This window comes from Oryzias melastigma, linkage group LG19 (assembly GCF_002922805.2).
Source record: "Oryzias melastigma strain HK-1 linkage group LG19, ASM292280v2, whole genome shotgun sequence".
Classification (NCBI taxonomy): domain Eukaryota; kingdom Metazoa; phylum Chordata; class Actinopteri; order Beloniformes; family Adrianichthyidae; genus Oryzias; species Oryzias melastigma.
Window position 1 is genome coordinate 1,237,869 of NC_050530.1, and position 25,000 is coordinate 1,262,868.

Here is a 25,000-nt window from a genome sequence, read left to right on the forward strand (position 1 = left end):
GAAAACCAAACATGTTGAGAGTTTTCCTCTTCTAAACTAGTCATAACTTTTAATAAATAATTTATTTCTCAGTAGAATTCTTTTATTCAACAGTTTTATCTGTTAAAAGTCTTTTGTGTAACATTTATGAAGAAAGTTTAAATGTGTGAAACTCTCTTGTCATCTTGACATCTTTAACTTTCATGGTGAGAAAGAACAAAAGGTTCCACCTATTAGAAGATTGACGGCCCGTTCTTGCGGCAGCTGAAACCGGTTCGTCTCCGGCTGATGGAGTGATCGCGGTCCGAACTGCATCAACTCTGACGCCGTTCCCTGACAGCTCCGGGAGCTGCTGCAGTCACTCACCGTTTCTCCTTCCAGCTCCTGAACTCGTCTGCAGCACTACAGCAGCTGGAGTCGGCGCTACAAACTGCTGCATGATGAAATGCGGCGCAACCGCTCGGAAAGTCGAGCGCTGCTGCTGTCAACCGGCTGCTGCCACTCAGCGCCGGGAGTTTCAGCTCTGGGGACCGCCGGCGTCAGTCAGCGGCCTTCAGTGAGCGACGGCGGCTTTGATCCGAGAGATAAAGGCGACTGTGGCGCTATCTGCATTTTAATATGCTTAATGACACGTTAGAAAGAGACGGATAAAGATCATGTTGACCCAAAGACAAACGACTCCAATGAACTATGAAGAAAACTGTTAATAACTTGGTACGACTCAGCCGGGATTTGAACTCACGACCTTCCAGTCTTAGGGTGGACACTCTACCACAAGGCCACGATTTAAGGTCGGTTTGAATTGTAGGTTCCCGATGTGTCGTTCCCAAAGGAAGTGTTGGACGAGGGACCAACAAAACAAAACAAATGTTTATTTACACTCACCGGCCGCCTGCTTAGACACAGATTTCTCATCAGCCAATCACATGGCAGCAGCTAAACGCACTTTAGTGATGTCACGACGATCTGCGAACTGAGCATTAAAATGGGAAACAAAGAAAACTGAAGTGACTTTGACGGTTGTTGGCGTCAGACGGGCTGGACTTAGGATTTCAGAAACTTGTGATCTCCTGGGATTTTCACCCACAACTGTCTTTTACAGAGAATGGTCAGAATAAGAGAAAAAGTCCAGAGAGCTGCAGTTCTGTGGGAGGAGATGCCTTGTTGGTGTTAGGTTATGTTCAATCTCTGTGCCGTGTGACCCGTATACGTTTGTCAAATCTACGTTAATCTTTGATCAGATCTTGGTTTTCTAGAAAGGTTTGAATGAGCAGAAGAAGTCTGAAAATGTTTGTCTGAGAGAAGTGTATAAACTGTTTTACCGCCTTAAAACATCTTGAAGTGGAAAGAAAAATCACGAAGATTGTGGGTTTCATCTGGTTATTTTTAGGGCTTCACTCCTGTGATAAACGAGGGGATCACTGTATCCCAAAGAAGAGATGTGATAACACGAGACAAATCTTCCTGCTCAGACTCACGCCATGATTCACTTCACACGGAACATCCTCCACATTACTGTAAGCGGCTGATGCAAACAAGTAAAACACTGAAGCTTGCTCGGACGCCAAAAGTCTCTGTTCCAGCTTTGATGTGCGTGCGAAGGCAGCCTGATCCCACTGGAGGGTTCGCGGCGCCAATCCACCGCCGTACAGTAGCTTGGCATTACTTCTCTGGCAAGAGTACACAAAGAATAAGTACTTAGACTTCCACAGAACTGAAGGAAGAATGAAACTTTGCATGCATGTGAGGAGGACAGGCGTTCTGTACGTGAAGAAGAGCAAACATCCTGAAAAGAGCGTTCACGTTCCCTTGTGGGAATCATTAGTTGCAGAAAAACTACAAAGATCTCCATCGGATGGGAGATGTGTTGGCAGATTTTGTTGGGGTCTGATGGTTTTAGATTCCCTTTGTGCTGAAAATTGTGACTTTATCTGGCAACACTGTATGTGATTTTTCAACACAACTATATGCAGACAACAAAGACACAAAAAAAAATGGCAGTAAATGGAGTTATATCTCATTCTACATATTTATTGCATTTGTAGGGTTAAAGATAAAGCAAAGTTTTTTCCTTTGGTTTAAAGAAAGCAAAGAAAAAAATTAAACTAGAAAAGTTGCATTACCTGCGATACTGCTAGTTCGTAAGCTTTTGCTGAAAGTATTAGTGCAGATGTTGAAGCTTTTAGCTGAAAATGGCGATGCAAGTTACTTTAATTACTTTACCTAGGGATTTGCTGAAAAAACAAACGTTATCTCCAAAATGGTGAATTAACTACAAGAAAATTAGTTAAAGAATTATGAAAGAGCGCTGAAGTTGGCCTAAATTTTAAAAAATTTTAATAAAATTGCTTGAAAATCCCAAATTCATGGGAATTTTGCAAAAATATTTAGTGTTGCTTAAATATGAACTAAACTCCAAAGTAGCCCAAGAGACCTAAGTACATGCCAAATTAGCAGGAAAAGCTATCTCCTTGCTTAAATACTAGCTAAACTCAAAATACCCTAAAATTACTCAGTAAACTAAATTAGTCAAAGACATTAAAGAGAAGCTAAATTCTAAATTAGTCTATAAAAACCTCAGTAGAAAACAAAATAGCCTGAAATGTTAGCATGTTGCTAAAATAGAAGCTAAACACCAAACTACCGTATACAAACCTCAGTAAACTAAATTAGTCAAAAACGTTAGCCTGTTGCTAAAAAAGAAGCTAAGCTCTAAATTAGCCGATTAAAACCCCCATAGATGATAAATTAGCCAAAATCATTAGCATGTTGCTAAAATAAAAGCTAAACTCTAAATTAGTCTGGAAAGAACTCAGTAGATAACAAATTAGCCAAACATGTTAGCAAATTGGTTTAATAGAAGCTAAAGTCAAAATTAGCCTATAAAACCTCAGCAGATAACAAATTAGCCTAACACGTTAGCATGGTGCTAAAATAGAAGCTAAACCCAAAGTAAGTCTATAAAAATCTCAGTACGTAACAAAATTACCAACAACGTTAGCTTGGTGCTAAATTTTAAGCTAAACTCATAATTAACCTATTAAAACTTAAGTACAATAAAATAGCTTAACGCGTTAGCCTGTTGCTAAAAAAAAAAAAGATGAACTCTAAATTAGGCTATAAAAAACCCCTGTAGATAACAAATTAGCCAAAAACGTTAGCATGTTACTAAAATAGAAGCTACATTTTAAATTTGTCTAAAAAGAACTTAGTAAATAACAAATTAGCCAAACATGTTAGCAAACTGGTTAAATAGAAGCTAAACACAAAATTAGCCTATAAAACCTCAGTAAGCTAAATTAGTCAAAAACGTTAGCATGTTGCTAAAATAGAGGCTAAAATAAGTCTATAAAAACCTGAGTAGTCAACAAATTAGTCAAAAACGTTAGCTTGTTGCTAAAATAAGTCAATAAAAACCTCAATAGATAACAAATTGGCCAAAAACGTTAGCATGTTGCTAAAAAAGAGGCTAAAAAAAGTTCATAAAAACCTGAGTAGATAACAAATTAGCCAAAAACGTTAGCATGTTGCTAAAATAGAGGCTAAAATAAATAAATAAAAGCCTCAATAGATAACAAATTAGCCAAAAACGTTAGCATGTTGCTAAAATAGAAGCTAAAATAAGTCTATAAAAACCTGAGTAGATGACATATTAGCCAAAAACGTTAGCATGTTGCTAAAATAGAGGCTAAAATAAGTCTATAAAAACCTGAGTAGATAACAAATTAGCCAAAAACGTTAGCATGTTGCTAAAATAGAAGCTAAACCTGGATTAGTCAATAAAAACCTCAATAGATAACAAGTTTGCCAAAAATGTTAGCATGTTGCTAAAATAGAAGCTAAAATGAGTCCATAAAAACCTGAGTAGATAACAAATTAGCCAAAAACGTTAGCATGTTGCTAAAATAGAGGCTAAAATGAGTCCATAAAAACCTGAGTAGATAACAAATTAGCCAAAAACGTTAGCTTGTTGCTAAAATTTTAGCTATGCTCCAATTTTTTTTTTTCAAATTACTCTAAAAGATGTAAACATAGCCCAAGGATATATTTAAAAGTTTGTTGCTAATCTACTTAAATTTAGAAATTTGAAGACTTTCCTATTCATTTCCTATGGAGCATATGTTGCTATAAAGTCTATAAATACCAAAAATACAAGCAGTAATGTCCTGAACGAGCTAAACGTTTTGATACAGAGATTGGAGAAAGTCTGATCGAGTTTTTACATACAGAAAAACACTCAGAAAGGAGCAGAAGAATGCTGGAAAACATTCACACAACTGGAGACAGAATCGAATATCCAAACACGGCAGCTCAAGCGGAGACCCTGAAAGCACTAAACCGATATGGAAAATGTGTGAGTGCCTCTAAATATGTAATAAAATGACAGGAAATGCAATAAAAACTGTATTTCCTGTAGCATAATCAGAAAATATGTACCGGTACTGTCCTTCTACTTTTGAGGCTGTTACTGTTGGAGGTGGTTTATTCATCACTCAAAGGCTGCAGCTCAAAGCGTTTATTTTTATCTCCTTACAGTTGTCCTATAAAATGTTTGAATTCAGTTAGAATACATTAAAATTGTTCGACATAAAAGGAAATCTAATTATGCTCAGCATCCCGAGTGGCTTCACTTAAAATCCCAGCATGCATTGTAAATCTCAAGGTCATCAGGAGTGCGATGGAAGACGTCGGCGTGGAAAACATGGCGGGATGAGGTGGAAGCTCTTCACGTTCTTCTGTTTGGAGCGAAGGAAGCTCTCGTCCGTTAGAGAGGAGATCTGTCACGGTGATGAACGACTCTCCACGGAGCGATCGCTGAAAACACTGTTTTAAAGCCTCAGCGTCTCGCCGGAAAAACATCGGGTTTAGTCGATAAATTCAATGAGAATTATTTTTCTTCGGAGTAAAATCTGATTTTACAGCATTTTTCGTTTCCTGCCAACTCATTTTATTTTGAAATACTATTGAAATGCTCTGCTGTTTCTCATTCTTTAGTTTTCTACATTTACTGTACGTTATTGTGCATCTAACACTGTTTTATTACAGAAGTTTCAATGTTTGTCAAAGCTGGAGGTAAATATTTTTTTTTTCTTTTTTTGGACTGATTCAAAAGAGTGGAAATAATACAGAGTTGATGTCAGGAAACTCCTCCCATAATTCTGCAAACTTTAGTGCTTTTCTTCATTAATAAATATTAGCTACAATAAAAATGTCAAATTAAACAGAGTTTTTAATTAAGTCCAAACCATTAGATAGAAACGACTAGAGTTTGATCAATTACTTGATAGGAAAGAAGCAAAAATATGCGGTCACCAAAGAGATTCTGTGTTTTCCTTGAAAATGTATTTACTAAATGAGTAATATAATGGATAGAAAATATATTCAAGACTCTGACAAATTTAGAACATTTGTTTGAAACAATAAATGGACAAAATTGCTTACAAATCACCCACCTCACCAGCACCAGGGCAACCCCAGACCATCACATCACCTCCACCTTGCTTGACTGGTTTTGTTCCAGCCTCTTTTCCAAAGTCAACTCATTCTCACTCACAACTCATCATAAATGGGTTCAGACGCTTGACGTTTAAGTGTCCCCAACTTGACGTTTTTTGAAGTTCTGACTGTTTGGATTAAATCACAAAAACGATATATATCCCAACATACCACAATAAAGTATATTTTCAATTATTCTCTAAAAAATAAATTGACAAAATGTGCTCATGTACTTCTCTGACTTTGTTTACAAGTAACATGTATCTGAATTGTCACAAATGAGAAACATGTTTTTGTTGTGCAAAACAGTTTCAAGTTTCTTAGAAGGAAAATCTTCTTTAGCACCAAAGTTCAGCAATAAAAACAAATGAAAACGATAGAAAAATGGCATCACGGACACTTTTCTATTACCCACATGACATTTCACCCAGCACTGCTCAATAGTACAGAGGGACCTCCCATTTCCTTTTCTACTCCGGTTAGGGCCTGTTTGTGCTGTTCTCTAAAAGGAGTAACTCTCACCGTTTAAGAAAATCTTCAGTTTATTGGAAATTTTTCTCATGGAATCTCTTTTATTTCTAAGAACTATTGAGTTTCACGTGAAAGTTCTCTTTTTCTGCCCATTTTGAGGGTTCAATCAACCCCACAAAAGTGATGCTCCAGATACTGAAAGGAAGGTCAGTTTACAACAGAAGTGCTAACAGATTCCTGATCATCTGTTAGCCTTCTGACACAACGAGCTAACACTTAATTATTAAAAACATTTCAGTGATAGTTTCTGGAAATGGACCCCGAGTCACCTACAGTATGTAGATAATGCAACAAAAAAACAGACATTTGCATCTAGAATTGTAACTTTTAAATTACTTAACCTTTTAATAATGTATGGAGTGTATTTCTGATTGGTTCAAATCAGGGGTGTCAAACTCAATCACACAGGGGGCCAAAATCCAAAACACACTTTAGATCGCGGGCCGAACAGGATAAACATTTGTTAAACACAATAAAACTACATTTTTAAAACTTTAAAACCGTAACTTTTTAACATAAGTATGAACTAGATGTATAGTATTACCTGTGATAATGCTTTGACTGCTGAAGATTCTAGTGCTGATAGCTGAAGATGCTGAAATTAATAGATGAAAACAACAAAGTTAATGGCTAAAACACTGAAGCTGATAGCTGAAAACATTTAAGTTAATAGATGAAATTGCTAAAATTGATAATTAAAAGTGCTGAAGCTAATAGCTGACAACGCGGAATCTGATAGCCAGCTAAAATATTAGCTAATTCCCAAATTAGCCTAAAAAAACTACAACAAAAAAGTATAGATTAGCCAAAACAGCTAGAATGTAGCTGAAGAAATAGCTAAACTTCAAAATATACCAAAAAAAAACTATAAAAAGCCTAAATTAACCAGTGGATGTGTAAAGATTAGCTAAACTCCAAAATAGTCTAAAACACAAAAAAGCCAAATTTAGCCAAAACAGCTAACATGTAAATGAAATATTAGCTAAACAACAAATCAAGCCTAAAAAGGAAAAAAAACAAGGTGTAAATGAGCCAAAAAAGCTAGCATGTAGCAAAAAAAAAAGATAATCTTTTAAACAGCTTTAAAAAAAGCCTAAATTAGCAAAAACAGCTAGCATGTAGCAGAAATATTAACTAAACTCCAAAATAGCCTAAAAATCTTAATAAATGCCAAAAGAGTCCAAAACGTTAGCAGAATACAAATTTTTTAAACTTTAAAACTGCAACTTTTAAACATAAAAAGGCAGTAATCTTCATTGACACAATAGGGCTTTTCTTTAAAAAATAAGAACATTTCTTAGTGATCCCAAACTCTTGAACGATACTGTAGTTACTATAATCTGGAGTTATTGGAGTTATGAAGAAAAGAAGTGGAGATAAAAAGGTTCAGACTTCCAGGGTGACAGACGGTTGGAAACTGAAGGACGGAAATCTTTAAAAGTCAAATCTGAGCTCATCTCTTCTAGTTTGTTTGGATCTATAACTCCCCACAGCCTTGATTTGAAAAGCCCAGGAGTAGTTTCTATATTTATTGTGCTCCAACAGTGAATAAATCAGAGGATTTTGTTTTTCTAATTTTAAATTTTGAGTTTGTAGACCTTAAAATGCCCTAAAAATTCTTGTTTTCACCGTCCCTCTATTTCCCACATGCTTTCCTGTCATGTGCTAACTTAACCGTGTTACTGTGAATCATTAAAACGTCTGCGTAAACCTCATTAGCGAGGCCGCAGATCGCCAATTAGAGGAGTCCTTCTGCGACCCGGTTAAGTCAGACAAGTGTTGGTCCTTCCTCCTTCAGTTTGTCTTCTCTGAAGTCAACACATCAATACAAAGAAGAAGATCATTATCCAGAGGTAAAAATACACTTTTACACTCAACCTGCTTTCAGGAGGAAACTCTGTCCTTCATTCCTAATCACTAATCACAGGCAGGATTCTCTACACACAAACAATTCATCTTTTTATAATAAACACAGAACTAGTCCTTCAAGATTTGATCAGTCATGTTGAGGTTGGCTGAGTTCACGAGGTTGGTACTGCAAATCAGATTTACAAATCTAAAAGCTGTTTATGTTCATGCTGTAAATCTGAAAGTGTAAACGGTCAGAGAAACCAGATTCAGTGAGGAAAGAAAACCAGTTTTAAATCCGATTAAGGCAGAGAGGTCAAACTCAGTCAAAATCCAGAACACACTTTAGGTCGCGGGTGGAACAGGATAAACATTTATTGAACACTCTAAAACTACATTTTTAAAACTTTAAACTGTAACTTTTTATCATAATTATGAACTAGATATATAGCATTACCTGTGATAATGTTAGTGTGAAAGCTGGAAGATGAAATTTGGCTTCTGAGGATGCTAGAGCTGATAGCTTTAGATGATTAAAATGGTAGCCCGCTAAAATATTAGCTAAGTGAGAAATTAGCCTAAAAAAATAAAACAAAAAAATAGAGGTTAGCCAAAACAGAACGTAGCTGAAGAATTAGCTAAACGTCAAAATAGACAAAAGAAACTGTGAAAAAGCCTAAATTAGCCAAAACGGCTAGCGTGTAAACATTAGCTAAACTCGAAAATAGTCTAAAAAACAAAGGTGGTTTAGAGGTGGTTCTTTAAGGTGTAACATGCTAATAAATAAACTAAAGTTTAATAAAGTTGGAGTGAGACTTTATAAATGTTTAACTAAAGCTTAAAAGTGTGTAGTTATTATGAAGTGTTACCTAATTTTGTAACATAAAAGCCGTAAATAAACCAGAATAGTTTTGACTCTTAGATCAGATTAATGCCCTAAAATCCTTTGATTTGAGTTTCCTGAACGTCACCATGAGAACGTCAGGGATCAGAGCTGAACTAAAGTTCTTCTCTGTATCTTCAGTGAAGTGTTGGAACCAGAATGAAAGGATTATGAGGTTTGTAGAAGGTGTTTACAGATGAAGAGGACCTCCAGGAAGTTTTCCCTTGTTGAATTCAAACGTTGAAAAAGTGCTGAAATTGTCCACATTAATGCACAAAAGTCAATTGGACAATTTTAGTGTTGAATTTTCCTCCCTGTTTATGTGGTAAACTGTTTATTTAAATCCAAAATAAACTGTTTGACGACGAAAACGTTACTAGAGTTTGAAATGAGGAGAAAATGGAGATTCTCCGTCTTCTGTTCCACTTCTGTTATCAAAGAGTGAAAATCAGGAAATACGCTCTAATTAAAAGTCTTATCTCGCTCACGGTTCGCTGCCGTGCGCGTTTGTGTGTCGGTGAGGTGGAGGTGCGTGCACGTGCACGTGCGCGTGAGCTTCCTATCTAATCGGCTCACCTGCTCTGTTAGGATGTTGTGCCATTCCAATCTGGGAAGCCCTTTTTTTCTTCCAGGCTGCTAAACAACTTAATTATCCAGGTGAGCGTGTTGCCATGGCAACAGATGTGCATTGGAACAGAAGCAGATGGGATCCATACTCTGGTCTAACATGATGCGGCGGGTTCCTCCTCTGTGACCTCCGATCAAAGAGTTTCCTGTAAAAAAAAAAAACACAAACGCCGTTATGGCTTGTTCGAAGGACACGCCCCCTTTGATGACGTAAACATTTTAAAAAATGCTTTTGATAGCCTCCACATAGATGGTTAATACTGAACATTCTGAGGATTTGTTGTTAAATGATCCAAAACGACAGAGATGTTTAGGTTTTGTTTACAGCTGAAGTTAACCAGGAAGTTTAGGAAATTAAACATGGCAGCCGTGTGACACGTCACCATCTTTAACAGCTAGAATCTTTAACATAATCTTTAACATCTATAATCTTTAACAACTATCATCTTTAACAACTATTACGCTTTATTGTTTTCCTTTATTGTTGGTAGAATTTCTAACAAAAAAAAAGATATACTGTCAAATAAAAGCAAGTCATTCACGTTTAAATCAAAAAGCTAAAGTCCGCTAGCTTGATGCTAGCTTTCAATGGAATTTCCCATAGGACGGCTAATGCTAACGCTCGGTTGACTAAAAACATGCACTGCTGACTAAATGAACATCTTTATTTACTTACAAGCATTAGTTTTCCAAACTCTTAAGGGAAATAATTTTAAAGTAACTATTTGTGGTCTAAAACTTCGTTTTTTCCCTCATGCTGTCCTCTCCTTCTTGAGTTAAGTGTACTTCAATAGCGCGATCGCCACCTAGTGGCCAAACTGAAACGTCCTCCAGGAGAAGTTTTCCAGTTCAAAAGAATCGGAAAACATCGGAATCAAATCGATTCAGGCTCTTGTGAATCGAATCGTTTCTGGAAATTATAACCGATACTCGACTCAATTTAATTTATTACTGTAAATTGATCAGATTCAGAGCATTTTCCTCGATATAAGTGGATTTTTTTATCCCTAATATGAGCATAAAACAGCTTCTGTGAGGAAAAAGAAGAATATGTCCACAAATTAAATAAAAATGGAATTATATAATGCGAATTATTGTTTGTTTAGAAATCTAAAATCTTGACAATATTTAGGTCTAAATTTTTTTCTGAAAAAAAAAACATTAAAATGAGCTGTAGCAACAGCAATAGAAAATCTCCGTTGATCTTTAGATTTAAATGGGAGAAATTGAATTTCAAGCAAGTTTTTATCTTTTAAAGATGTTATTTTGTTCCTGATAGATTTGCATTCATTGATAGAATGATGGATACTTGTCATTTTTACATTTACAACCAACATTTTCTATAAAAAAAATAAAAAATGTTTCCGAAAACTTCCAGAAATCAAACCATAAAATGAAGGTCCTGACCGACATCTCTGATTGGATGATGATATTTATCGTTCCAACTGAAGTTTGTTTGTCTGAAAGTGAGACTGGATTCACTGTACGAATCATAACATCTTTATTAGTATGTGGACAGAAGAATTCAGTCGCGTCCAATCAGGGATGACTGACAGATGTAACTTTTTCCAGTTTCTTCGTGTTTCGTTTAATATCTACAAATTACTTTTGTTTTTTAAAATGTTTCATTTTTTTGGAATTTTATTTTGATTTCTGAAGTATAATTTTACTTTTATATTTATTGTTTTGCTTTATTAATTGTTGTGATCTTTGATCTATTTTAGGACTAAGTTGATCAAATCAATCTGAATGGATTTAAGATCAATAGATCAATAATTAATCCATAAAAGTAGATATTGATTTAACTTGTAGCGCTAAAGGTCGCTAGCTTGATGCTAAAGTATTTGGGATTTCCCACAGGACGGCTAAAGCTAACGCTCGGTCGACCTAAACAAACATTACTGACTAATTGAGCGTTGTTATCCCGGACGAGCCCCCAAGTTGTTGCGTCTCAGTCGCCTCACTGTTTTATTATTTTATTAACTATTTTAAGGACATATTTTTTAAAGTAACCATTTTTGCTCGTTCTTTTTTCTTCTTCTTGAATAAGGTGTAATGCTATAGCACGATCGCCACCTAGTGGCCAAACTGAAACGTCCTCCAGGAGAGGCAGAACAATCTCATTATTTTACTAATACAGTTTACAGTATGTGAACGGTGTCAGATTAATATGAAAATCGTCAAAGCACATATATAGATTATTCATGTATTTCTAAACAAATTTGAATTGAATTGAGTGGATTGAAAGAATAAAAAAAATCAGAAACAGATTCTTGAAATGATACCCAGACCTAATGTATTTTGTCACTTCAGGGCCACCGTATAAAAGCCTAAAAAAGACCTAAATATTAAGAATTAAAAATATCGTATTAATTTTCTTTCACTATTTAAGACCCAGAATGTAAAGGGTTAATCACAAAAACATTTCCTGTTGTTTCATTGGTCAATCTTTCTCCTGTTTGCTGAGTTTTCCTGATCTGAGGATCCATAATCCGCCGTCATCAATCATCAGCACATAAAGATTGGTTGTTTTACGAGGTCGCGTGCAGCAATGTGTGATTAAATGTTGACTTTGTCCTCTGACGCGTTCACACACTTGTTTTCCTTGTTTATGGCTCCGCGTTCCTCGCTGTAGCTCAACAAGTCTCGCCGTCAGCGAGGCGGATCGGGCGGCAGTTAAAGAACTAAACGGCGTTCACATTTCATTGGCTGCAGAGACAGGCCACTTCATCTTCCACTAATGCCATCTGGAGCGCTGGCTCCTCGCCCGGCGCCGGTCGAAAGTCTGGGGGCGCCAGAGGAGTTTTCCTGTGGAGTTCAAAAGTCTTTATTCTCAAAAAAACATGTAGCTGGAAAGTGTCGGAGTGAATTTCAGCTGATGTGTTTTTTACATATTAATTGGACACCAGAGGTGAACAAAATGAGGTTCATGTCCAATTAGCTCCGGTTCTGGACGCCGTCTTCACGTCTCCGCCGCTGGCAGCTCCCATCACCTGACCTCGTTATCTGCCAGTTCGCCGCTCGCCATCACTAAACGGCGTCATTCGTTACACAAACTGTCAGCTCTCCTCTCTGGACTCCATGGAGACTCACTGGTGATGCTGACACGTCTGCTCAGAGGAAACAAAACAAATCAAGTCGTGTTTCCCTCAGAAAAACGCTCAGATTTATGAGCTTTGTGGAAAACAGGCTTCCAATAAGTCCTCCAGCATCTCTGCAGACGTGGAGAAAAACACTTTAAAGGTCAGGAGATGTCTCTGTCCCGCGTTCATCTGAGGTAACGAGAGCTTGGAGAGACAGGAGGTGCTAGAAGGTTCTGCATGGAGGCTCAATACAGGAGCAAAACAACAAGTGCTCATGGGAAATGGAGGGTTTGGGAGTCGGACTGTCGGACAGCTATGGTGTCAGGAAATGAAGTTACAAAAGTCTTAAATTACAGTGAGGCAACAAGTTAAAACGCTGAGAGAGAAGTCTGTCGTTTTCGTCATAGATAAACCTCGACTGTGAGAGAAAAAATGAGAAAATAAATCCAGAAAATCATATTCTCTGATTTATAAAGAATTTAAAGAAGTAAGTAAGGTGGAAAATAAGTATTTAGTCACCAACAAACCAGAAATGCTCGACAGATGCTCGGTTCTTTTTAGATTTTTCCTTTTGTTCATCCCAAATAATAGACATAATTCATACATATTATTTAAAAAAGGTCATAAATAAAAAATCCAAATTTCTGAAAGGCTAAATTAAGACTAAGCGGCTCCTTCTAGGTTTAGATCAGTAGAAAACGAGTCCAAATGTTTTTATTACTGGTAAAGGCTGCAGAGACCTGGACATTATTCCTAAAAATATTTCTTTATACACATGACGATGGTATGTTCCATTTTCATGACATCCCTTTAGGTCACGTGTCAAAGTCAAGGCCCAGGGGCCGGATCCGGCCCTCCAGGTAATTCTATCCGGCCCTCCAGATCATTTTATTTATTGTTATTAATGACCCGATGTTACTTATTTCTAAATTATATAATTTAAAATATATATATATATATTTATGGAGAGTAAAATATTGAAAGTTATTTAAGGTTTAAGTTGATTTATTCTGGAATAATATTCCTGTCTGTTTATTATTCAAAATTATGTTAAAAAGTTATGGTTTTAAAGTTTTAAAAATTGGCATTCTGCTAGCTTTTTGGACTATTTCGGCAGCTAATATTTCACCTAAATGCTAGCTGTTTTAGATAATTTAGGCTTTTTTCAGTTTTTTTAGTCCATTTTGGAGTTTAGCTAATATTTTAGCTACATGCTAGCTTTTTTATTTTGCTAATTTAGGCTTTTTCAGTTTTTTAGGCCATTTTGAAGCTTTTTTTTCCAGCAACATGCGAGCTATTTTGGCTAATGTATGCTTTTTTCCTTTTAGTGTTTTAGGCTAATTTGGAATTTAGTTAACATTTTAGCTGGCTATAAACTTCAGTATTTTCAGATATCAGCTTCAGTGATTTCAGCTATAAACTTCAGTATTTTCAGATATCAGCTTCAGTGATTTCAGCTATCAATTTCAGCGTTTTAAGCTATCAGCTTCAGTATTTTTAGCTATAAACTTCAGCGTTTTAAGCTTTCAGCTTCAGTATTTTAAGCTATAAACTTCAGCGTTTTAAGCTATCAGCTTCAGTGATTTCAGCTATAAACTTCAGTATTTTCAGATATCAGCTTCAGTGATTTCAGCTATAAACTTCAGCGTTTTAAGCTATCAGCTTCAGTATTTTTAGCTATAAACTTCAGTGTTTTAAGCTTTCAGCTTCAGTATTTTAAGCTATAAACTTCAGCGTTTTAAGCTATCAGCTTCAGTGATTTCAGCTATAAACTTCAGCGTTTTAAGCTATCAGCTTCAGTATTTTAAGCTATCAGCTTCAGTGATTTCAGCTATCTATTTCAGCGTTTTAAGCTATCAGCTTCAGCGTTTTAAGCTATCAGCTTCAGTATCTTAAGCCATCAGCTTCAGTGTTTTTAGCTATCAATTTCAGCATCTTCAGCCTCAAGAGAAGACAGACCTCCGACCACTCCTCTCTCTGACCTTCCAATGTTTAACACCCATGAGTCAAATTTCTCGCTCAACGCTTGTCAAAAAAGTTTTAAATAAATTTGACATTCCCGACACATGTGGGAGGAGCTACAGCCTTAAGCTTTGTGGGATTTCAAATCACCATGACGACCAAATTGCACAGCAACGCCCAAACGCAGGACGCCTGGACCCAACACATAAACTGGATCCATCTGACAGGCGATTCACGTTTGGTCTGAACGCAGCTTAAAGTTTAAAACCTGAAGGTGATTCCTTTCAAAATAAAAGACTTAAACTGACAGAATGAGATGTTTGGTAAAGAAATCCTCACCAGGATTCTTCAGCGACCTTAGTAGCCAAATCTGTGACTTTGTTGTCATCTTCAGTGACGTTCAGACTCCTTTTATTGACGCTTTTTAAGATTTTAATGACCTGAGCCCATCTGCTCTCATGGACCACAGGAGGGACACCAAAGCAGAAACATCGTTCTTCCTCCTCTCAGCTCCGAGACTCCGTCATTAAAATCACTAAGTAGTTATTTTTCCTATAAAGGAAACAGATGATTTTATAGAACTCATTTAAGATCGCTGCAGCTTTGCATGTAAAAGATATTTCCAAAGATTGGTGTGAAGGGAACATGGTGGACAGGATCCCGGTAATAAAAGCTCTCAGCCAGTCATTAAAAAGGTGGATGACAAAGTGTGAACGAGTGACTCCTGCGTGAGTTGGAGCTGACGGAGACAGAGAGGAGGTGAGTGGACATCAGGACGCTTCATGGAGGATGAACTCGCTGTCGTGACGACGGAGAGGGAAATGAAGAGGTTCCAAACCAAACTGCTAAACTTTTGTTTTCTTGGGTAAAAACAAACAATAGTTTTAGTTTTTGGGACATATATGAGAGTAAAGCGGAAATTTGCGGGCAAAACTTCTAGAACGTTTTGCCACATTTGTCAGTTCCTCGTGTTTTTATGGAGACCACATTCCAGATGAAGATGCTCTAAAAACACCTGTGTTTGGATTATACACGACAGATTCATCTAAACCAGGGGGGTCAAACTCAATCGAGGGGCCAAAATCCAGAACAAGATAAACGTTTATTGAACACTCTAAAACTACATTTTTAAAACTAACTTTTTAACATAATTATTAACTAGATATATAGTATTACCTGTGATAATGCTAGTGTGAAAACTGTAAACTAAACGTGGCCGCTGAAGATGCAAGTAAGTGAAAATGCTGAAATTGATGGCTAAAAACGCTGAAGCTAATAGCCAGCTAATATTAGCTAAATGCTAAATTAGTCTAAAAAACTAAACAAAACTAAAAATTAGGTTAGCTGAAACAGCTAGCATGTAGCTGAAAAATGAGCTAAATTCCAAAATTACCTAAAAAGCAAATGTGAATTATTATTAAATAAATATTAGTAAATGCCAAAATAATCCAAAAAAAGCTAGCAGGTGGACAATTTCTAAAACTTTAAAAACCGTAACTTTTAACATAATTATTAACTAGATATATAGCATTACCTGTGATAATCCTAGTGTGAGAACTGTAAACTAAATGTGGCTGCTAAAAATGCTAGTGCTGATAGCTGAAAACACGGAAGCTGATAACAAGCTAAAATAAAAACTAAATGCCAAATTAGCCTAAAAAAACAAAGCAAAACTAAAAATTAGGTTAGCCAAAACAGCTAGCATGTAGCTGAAAAATTAGCTAAATTCCAAAATGACCTAAAATATCTTAGTAGATGCCAAAATAATCCAAAAAAGCTAGCAGGATGACAATTTTTAAAACTTTAAAACTGCAACTTTTTAACATAATTATGAAATAAATATACAGCATTACCTGTGATAATGCTAGTGTGAACGCTGTAAGTTGAATTTGGCCGCTGAAAATGCTAGTGCTGATAGCTGAAGATGCTGAAATTAATAGCTAAAAATCCTGAAGCTGATAGCTAGCTAAAATATTAGCTAAACCAAATTAGCCTAAAAAAAACAACTAAAACTTATGTTAGCCACAACAGCTAGCATGTAGCTGAAATATTAGCTAAACTCCACCATAACATAAAGATTCTGACTAAATGCTAAAATTGAGTGTCGATTGTGAGCAGGAATAGTTTTGATGGATAAACTTCACAGCAACATCTGCACCGACGAGTCTGCAAATGGATCGGTTCTGCTCCCTGTGCCGTGTGGGCTCGCATAAGTATCTCTGGTGACGTGGCGTGCTCAGGCGCCCCGTATGCAGATTCAACAGTTGTGCTGGTTTGACGCCTGCCCTCAACCCCCCCCCCCGCTCCTCCTGACGTTTGGCTGACTCCTCCATCATGGAGCAGCGATTCTGATAGTCTATCCGGGAAGAAAAAAAATGTATGCATTTTTGGGGGGGAAACTGTATTTGATTGTTGTTTTTAGGTCCCCTATGGGTAAACCTGGCTCGGGGAGAAAATGCAAAAGGGGAAAATATCAATAACTGGACACCATTGGGAATAAGAGGAACACCGTTTGATTATAAAGGAAACCGTGTCCTGAAATGAGAGAACAAAAATCAAATAACTGCTGAAGCCTGTTTGCTGAAAATGACGACACAATTTACTTTAACTGTTGAAAGGATTTGCTGAAAATGCAAAAACTATTCGTAAAATTTTACATTTGCAAGAAGACTGGAAATTTTGTTAAAGAACTTTGAAAGAGCGCTGATCTAAATTTCTTAAAGATTTGTAGTAAAATTGATCAAAAACCCCTAATAAATATAAGTTTTGCAAAAAATTAGTGTGTTGCCTAAATATGAGCTAAAAAGAACCCAGTAGATGCCAAATTAGCAAAAGAAATCTAGCTCACATCTTACATACTAGCTAAACTCCAAAATAGCCCAAAATTTCTCAGTAAACTTAATTAGTCAAAAACATTAGCCTGTTGCTAAAATTGAAGCTAAACTCTAAATTAGACAATAGAAACTTCAGCAGAAAACAAATTAGCCAAAAACGTTAGCATGGTATTCAAATTTTAGCTAAACACCAAATTAGCATAAAAACAAACTAAGTGGATGCAAAATTAGCCACAAAAAAACTAGCACATTGCTTAAATACTAGCTAAACTCAAAAATATCCTGAAATTCTTCAGTAAACTAAATTGGTCAAAAATGTTTGCAAGTTCTGAAAAAAGAAGCTAAACTCTAAGTTAGTATAAAAACAGTAAATAACAAATTAGCAAAAAACGTTAGCATGTTGTGAAAATAATAGCTAAACTCCAAAACAGCCTAAAATTCCTCAGTGAAGTAAATTAGCCAAAAACGTTAGCCTGTGGCTAAAATCGAAGCTAAACTCTAAATTAGCATAAAAAAATTAGATAACAAATTAGCCAAAAATGTTAGCATGTTGCTTAAATCTTAGCTTAACTCCAAATCAGCATGAAAAAACTCAGTAGATACAAAATTAGCCAAAAAAATAAAATAAAAAAAAAACTAGCACATTGCTTGAATACTAGCTAAACTCCAAAGTAGCCAATAAAAAAAAAAAAAAAAACAGAATTAGCCAAAAAAATTAGCATTTTGCTAAAATTTTTAGCTAAATTGCACTTTTTTTCCCTAAAATCCCAATAAAAATCCCCAAAATTACAATAAAAGATAAAACTTACCCCTTTAATATATTTAAAGGTTATTTGTTAATATACTTAAAATGTTGAAATTTGAAGACTCTCATTGTTTTCCTTTGGGGCGTATTTTGCTCAATATTTCAAAAGATATAAAGTTTATGAATATCAAAAATACAAGCAGGAATGTCCTGAAGGAGTCGAACGTTTTGATACCAAGAGTGTTAAAAGTGTGATTGAGTTTTTATGTATGTAAAGGAGCAGGATAATCACTGCAGTGTGAATGCTTATTGAGCAATCACACTATAGAGTGCTGGTTCCAAACAAAAAGACAAACCAAAAGGAAATTGGAGCCTTGGACAAACATAAAATAAGTCATGTCGACTGTCTGAGTCAGCAGCTCCTTCTAACCAAAACTACCTAAAGAAAACAAATAAACAAAGCCTGTAAATCAAGACTACCAACCCCAAACTAAAATAACAAAACCCAGCACTGCTGAGGAAGAAAAGAGCAAAACATATCAGCACAACTCAAAGTAAAACCCAAATGTTGGCTCTCTCTGTCTTAATTAAGACACATTGGCCACACCTGCCAGGTGAGCAGAAGGACTGGATGGAAGAAGGTCCACAGTAACAGTAGGAGCTTCATGAACGACGTCTGCATGTGGAAGGGATTGTTTCTCTCTGAGCTTTTTGTGAGAATGTGATATGGCTGCATTATTCATCACACTCATCACTGCAGGTGAAGCCTCGCCGGCGCCTCGAGTTTGATTTCATTTCACACAACACGTCTTAAACAAAGAAGAGGCACATCTGCAGTCTTATTTTGCAGCTCCAATCAATTCAAGCGCAGTGGGAATCTCCGACGCCCCGGAGCAAAGCAGATCAGAAGTTATCAGCACAGATCCCAAAATATGCTCTGATGGCTCCGTTTAAAACTCCATGATGGGAGATGGAGGGAGAGTGGAGGCCGGGATACCGTCTTTAACCGGGAAAAGGGACCAAAAGAATCTGCTGAGTAACTTTGTTTGGGATGAGATTTCAGCGAACTGTAAACTCTCCCACGCAGCAGCGACTCATCCGGCATAAACAAGCGGGAGATGGAGGGAATCATAAAGTCTGATCTAATATCCTCCTCTCCGTATTTTACCCTCTTCCCAAACCCTCCCCTTGTTTCGCCCGTTTATCTTTGCCTCCATCCCCACCTATTCACAGCTGTTGCCGTGGTAACAATACAAAGATTTCCTTTGCAGCTCTGTCGCCTTGGCAACGCTTGGCTTTCCTCGAGGCCGACGCTGGCGGCACGCCGCTCCCCTCCAGCCGGGTCGGGCTGACCACTGTCAGAAGATGATGATGATGATGATGGAGCGCTGATGCATGTGCCAACATGGAGCTGCTGTGGAGCTGCAGGAGATCCAGTGTATTGATTGTGTCGAGCACTCAAGGTTGGTGTCACGCTGAGAGCGGGTTCTGGTGATTAGAGTCCAGAGCGGGAAGGCTGGAGGCGTGTTTGATCACCGCTCTGAGGGATCCTTCCGGGAAAATAGAATCTTTCCGATAGAAATCCAAGTTTTTCTCAGGGTTTGAATCCACTTTTCCTTTTTCCCGCTGATGACAACCGTTTGGAAACATCATCAAAATCCAAACGGAGACAGGAAGATGGAGCTTTAGAGGAGCTTCTGTTGGATAGTTCTCCTGTAACTCCTGTCTTTGATGTTTTAACGGTTTTGTTCGGCTTTTTTTTAACTTTTGTTTGTTTTTATCACATTTTGTGTCGCTTTAAAAAAAGAAAAAAAAATGCTAATTCACTGTGGCGACCTCTGAACGCAAAAGAAAATAAAGGAAAAGAAAGATTGTTCTGACTAGAAATAAAAGAAACAGAAAGTTGGAAAATTACAAAAATAAACTTTTATTTAAATTCATTTAACAGCTGTTGATATACGATGAATTTGGTCGCTGAAGATGCTGAAATTGATAGCTATAAAAACACTGAAGCTGATAGCCAGCTAAAGTGTTAGCTAAATGCCAAATTAGCCTAAAAAAATGAAAACTTAGGTTAGCCAAAACAGCTAGCATGTAGCTGAAATATTAGCTAAACTCCAAAATAACTTAAAAAATCTTAGTAAATGCCAAAATAGCCCAAAAAGCTAGCAGAATGCTAATTTTTAAAGCTTAAAACCTTAACTTTTTAACATAATTATGAATAATAAAAAGGCAGGAATATTATTCCAGAATAAATCAACTTAAACCTTAAATAACTTCCAATATTTTACTCTCCATAAAAATATATTTTGTCAAAATTATACAAGTTAGAAATAAGCGCAAGATAACATGGGGTCATTAATAGCAATAAAATTAAATGATCTGGAGGGCCGGATCCGGCCCCCGGGCCGTGACTTTGATACAAGTGCTTTAGAAATTGTTTGTAGCATGCTACATGTTAGCCACGATAGCATATTCACAAGACCAATGTTGTTTGCAACAAATGAAAAAAACAGTTTGCTAAAACGAACGTTACTATGACTACGTAAAGTTCCATTCTTGTTAATAACACAAAAGCAAAAAACTGTCAGACATCGCTACATGTTAGCCACGCTTGAAGCGTTAGCCACGATAGCATTTTTACAATACCTGTTACCCCCGATACATATTGTTTGAATCAGATGAAAAACCTATTTGCCAAAGCAAACCTCACTGTGATGTTCCAAACTTCGGCTGTAGCGGCATCGCTACATGTTAGCCACGTTAGCCACATTAGAAGTGTTAGCTGCAATAGCACAGTCACAATGCTTGTAACTCCCAACCTTTTTTTGCAACATGTAGAAAAAACAATTGATACAGCTAAAAACAAATGTTTCTGTGACCACGCTAACTCCAAACCTTGAAAGAAAAATGCTAAAAAAAAACACACAGTCCGACAGCCTAAAATGTTAGCCACATTAGAAGCGTTAGCTACGATAGCTTATTAAATTGGGGTACATTTGTAAATTTGGGTTGTGGATGTGGGACAGTGTGTAAACAGAGAACTCTCAGCAACAGGGAGGTGAAAGGGGGGCGGGGTTACACAGTCTGACCCACAACTCTGAGGAAAGTTTGAATTCCTGCTGCTCAGCAGGAACTATGTCCTAGAAAACATCACAGGTTTTAGATTAATTATTATTATTCCTCCAAAGAACCATATAACAGATGAACAATCATGTAAAGTAAATAAAAAGCCTTTCTTTTAGGGACATGGTTACCGTAGCAACGTCACCAGCCCTGTAAATGTAGAAGCTGTTTGCTAAAACAGAGGCACTAGCGTGACATGTCTGCGTTTTACTCAACACCTCCGGTGTCAGGTCTCCGTCGGTGAGACGGCCTCCGTTCACCAGCTCTGAGGCTGTTGAACTTTCTAATCAACATTCAACCCAATTTTTATTTTCATGCACAAGTCAGAACTTAGATTCATTCAGCGCTTTAACAGTGTAGTTCTAAATGACTGTGTGAATGTTCTACTAAAGCTTTAGCTTTTGCTAAAATTATTATTTTCTTATAATTTTTGCTTCATTTTTGCTTGACGTTAGACAACAGAGGATTTAATGTTAATGTAAAAAATTTGAGTTCTTAAAATAACTTTTTAGAAAATATAATATAATTTAACATAATTAATAATAATAATTTATTAATTTATTAATTATTAATTAATATAATTTAATATAAATATAAAAAATAATTTAAACAGAATACAGAACAATTGAAAAAACACATTTTAGCAACACATTATTAAAGAATTGTGTCCTCCAGGACCAGATTGTTTAATTCTCCTGTCTTACTGCACTTTAGAGCAAAAATTTCTCCTTTGGCACAATCTTAAAAACCTTCCAAAATCTGCACACACCCAGAACTAAAAAAAATAATAATTTTTTACATAGTAACACCCCCACCCCCCAATAAAAAATATATTTTTTTAATCAGAAAACATAATTCCAAAAGTTTCTGGAATGAGACGTCATCCAAACAGTATCTTGGTGTTCTCAAAACTAGATTTCAAAATCCTGTAGCAAAACAAAAACACATCTTGAGGACATCCAAAGCAATTTAGGAAAATTAATATGGGATTGGCACTTGACTTGGCGGCCATTTTAGCCATTTTATGGCAAAGTGGGAAAATGTTTTCACATTTTCTGCCAATATTGGAAAAAAAAAACTAGTTTGAACGATCTTCATGAAATTACCAGCGTGAGTCTACAACCACAACCTGTCATGAATCGGTCCTCTGTCTCCCCCTCTGGCCATCAGCGGGATCCATCACCTGAGTACAGGCACTTCCTGGGTCTCCACACTACACTTCCCATCAGCCTCTGCTGTCACTCCCAGAAGCCCCATCTGCAGTTCGTTAGAAGAAGAACTTCCCACTGAGTGCGAAGTCTTGTTTGTGCCTCTCTGTCCGCATCGCTGAGCGTTCTCATCCTGACCTGATCTTCTGCTTCGTCTTCCGCTCTTATTGCTTGTATTAAAATAATGAGAATTTAATACACAAATTTTTGTATGAAGCCTAACAACAATATAACAAACGATATGAACATATTCGAAATGTGGGCGTGGTCAACAAAAACCTCTGTTGCCAAGGAAATCCAAAAATTTACTTTTGCTGATTCTTTTAAAAATGACATAAATCTGTCTGTCACCTCTAAGTGACCAAATAATGAAATGGTTGCTATGGAGATGAACCAAAAGAAATTTAGAAAATGTTGTTTTTGTTTGTCTTTTTTTAGTGAATTTATTAGAGTAGAGTAACTGGTATCAAAACAAAACCACTCCCAGCTTTAATTCTGAAGTGTAGCTGAAGATGGTTCTTGAAGGTTTTGAAAAAACAAAAATTAGTTTGCATTTATGTAGTTTAGAACAAAGTTTATTTTCCCAATGTTTTGAAAGATTGACTCAAAGTCTCAGAATGTTGGAAAAGGAGGCACCGCCAAAATAAAAGCTCTCAGGCACTAAAAGCAAACATGATTTGAGGCTCTCTGCTTGGATTCTGTTGTTTGTCTCCTAATTTTTGCTCGTCCGCTGAGACCTGACGACAAGCGATTGCTTGTTTTAGCTTAAATTCAGCCGTTTTCATCCCTCAGTCCACTCCGACTAAACTCCACAAGCTTTGGAAAGGAAAGTCTGAGTCTCTCCATCTGTGAAAGTTTTTATAAACTCTCTCCAAAAGTCAGGCCGCTTTAGATTTTGACTGCAGATTTGAACATTCGCTCAGGGATTTACCGATAATCGGTCTAGATTAGTCAAACTCAATTTAAACAGTGATAAGATTTGACAGTCAAATGCTAGAAAAAGGTTGGTTTGGGTGAAAATTATCGCTGACCTTCAAGCTCTGATCTGATCTGTATTTTTGCTGAGTCATGGTTGTCTCATTTCCTGTTTGTGGAAGCGATGGAGATCGGTGTCAGCGTGACTGACAGAACTACAGGTCAGGTGAGGGAAAGGGAAATCTGCAAGTGAGGCTTCTATTAAGAAATAAAAGCCCCAAAGAGGCTGGACTTCATAATGTAGAAACATAGAGGATATCTGATGGAGTCGGAAGATCTCCAGAGGATAAAATAAAAGTTACACATGACACAAATTAGACTCTAAAAACTGATGTTTTTTCTCTGAGAGAAAAGGACAAAGCAGCAAAGAAAAAAAAAGCACAATGACATTAAAATGAGCAGCTAATTCTAAGGAGAAGATGCAGACTAATGAAAAGATTACCCAGCCAGCGAGGCCAAGTGGGGCCCAGATGGTTTAAAGAAAATGTGGGCCCTGAATTGGATTATCTGTAGTTTCTGTGGTCGCCCCACCTGTGTTTGCCCACATTAGCTTAAGTGGACACTGTGTGGGTTGGTTTGCTACGCTAGCCATCCTCCTGGTGGATGGTGTAGCAAGCTAACAAGCTCCACTGTATCGAGCTAGCAAGATTTGGGATAGCAAGCTAGGTTGTATGGAGCTAGTGAGCTCTGCTGTAGCGAACTCTGTTGTAGCGAGCTACCGAACTTTGCTGTATTGAAGTAGCGAGCTCCGCTGTATTGAGCTCCGGTGTATCAAGCTAGCGAGCTCTGCAGTATCGAGCTTCACAGTATCGAGCTAGCAAGCTCCACTGTAGCAAGATAGCGAGCTTCGGTGTATCGAGCTAGCAAGCTCTTCTTTAGCAAGCTCTGCTGTATCAAGCTTCGCAGAATTTAGCTAGTAAGCTCCACTGTAGCAAGCTAACAAGCTCCGGTGTATCAAGCTAGTGAGCTCTACTGTATTGAGGTAGCAAGCTCCACTGTAGCGAGCTAGTGAGCGCTACTGTATCAAACTACCGAGCTTCGCAGAATCAAGCTAGCGAGCTCTACTGTATTGAGCTAGCGAGCTCTGTTGGCCAGTGAGCGGCTGGCTAGCGTAGCAAACCAACCTACTGAGTGTCCACTTAAGCTAATGTGGGCAAACACAGGTGGGGCGACCACAGAAACTGAGGACAAACCCAACCGGGCCATATTCTCTGCCCACTTTAAACCCTATTGGGGCCCACCTGGCCTCGCTGGCGGGGTAAACACAGAAGAGCAGACGGTTCAAATGTGTGACACAAAAACAAGAAACCTAAGGATACACACTAGGGGTGTGTAATGGGGCTGTTGATACGATACATATCGTGATACGTGTCTTACGATATAATACAAATGACGATATTGAATATTTTAATATTTATGTTTTTCCTTTGCAATAAAATAGTAAAATTCATTTTATTTAAAGATCACAACGTTAAGCACTGCAACAGTGTTTTATATTCGCCACAAGTTACTTTTGCCCACAAATTCATGGTGATTTTATTTTGGTGAATTAAGAAATATGTGTTCTTGGAGGGAACGGTCAATATTGTCTGATTCCAATTTTATTGATAAAGCCCAAATATCACAAAACAGTTGGGCTTCATATCGGTATTTGTACAAAAGCAGAAAGTCGGTCATAAAATATCAACAATATCTGGACGTTA

The 25,000-nt window shown here is 37.1% G+C and overlaps 2 long non-coding RNA genes across 3 annotated transcripts in view; one reads left to right on the forward strand and one right to left on the reverse strand.

Moving 5' to 3' along the window:
* Positions 1 to 10,150, reverse strand: part of LOC112154500 — a 51,992-nt gene extending 41,842 nt beyond the window's left edge. For both annotated transcript variants that reach the window (XR_002920653.1, XR_002920652.1), the window contains exons 1-3: positions 10,041 to 10,150; positions 9,314 to 9,510; positions 6,551 to 6,601 (exon numbers count right to left, since the gene is read on the reverse strand). This is a non-coding gene — a long non-coding RNA (uncharacterized LOC112154500). The remainder of the gene's footprint in view (positions 1 to 6,550; positions 6,602 to 9,313; positions 9,511 to 10,040) is intronic.
* LOC118600185 overlaps positions 1 to 19,804 on the forward strand; it is a 65,401-nt gene extending 45,597 nt beyond the window's left edge. The window contains exon 2 of the long non-coding RNA XR_004949761.1: positions 19,260 to 19,804. This is a non-coding gene — a long non-coding RNA (uncharacterized LOC118600185). The remainder of the gene's footprint in view (positions 1 to 19,259) is intronic.
* The last annotated feature ends 5,196 nt before the right edge of the window (positions 19,805 to 25,000 follow it).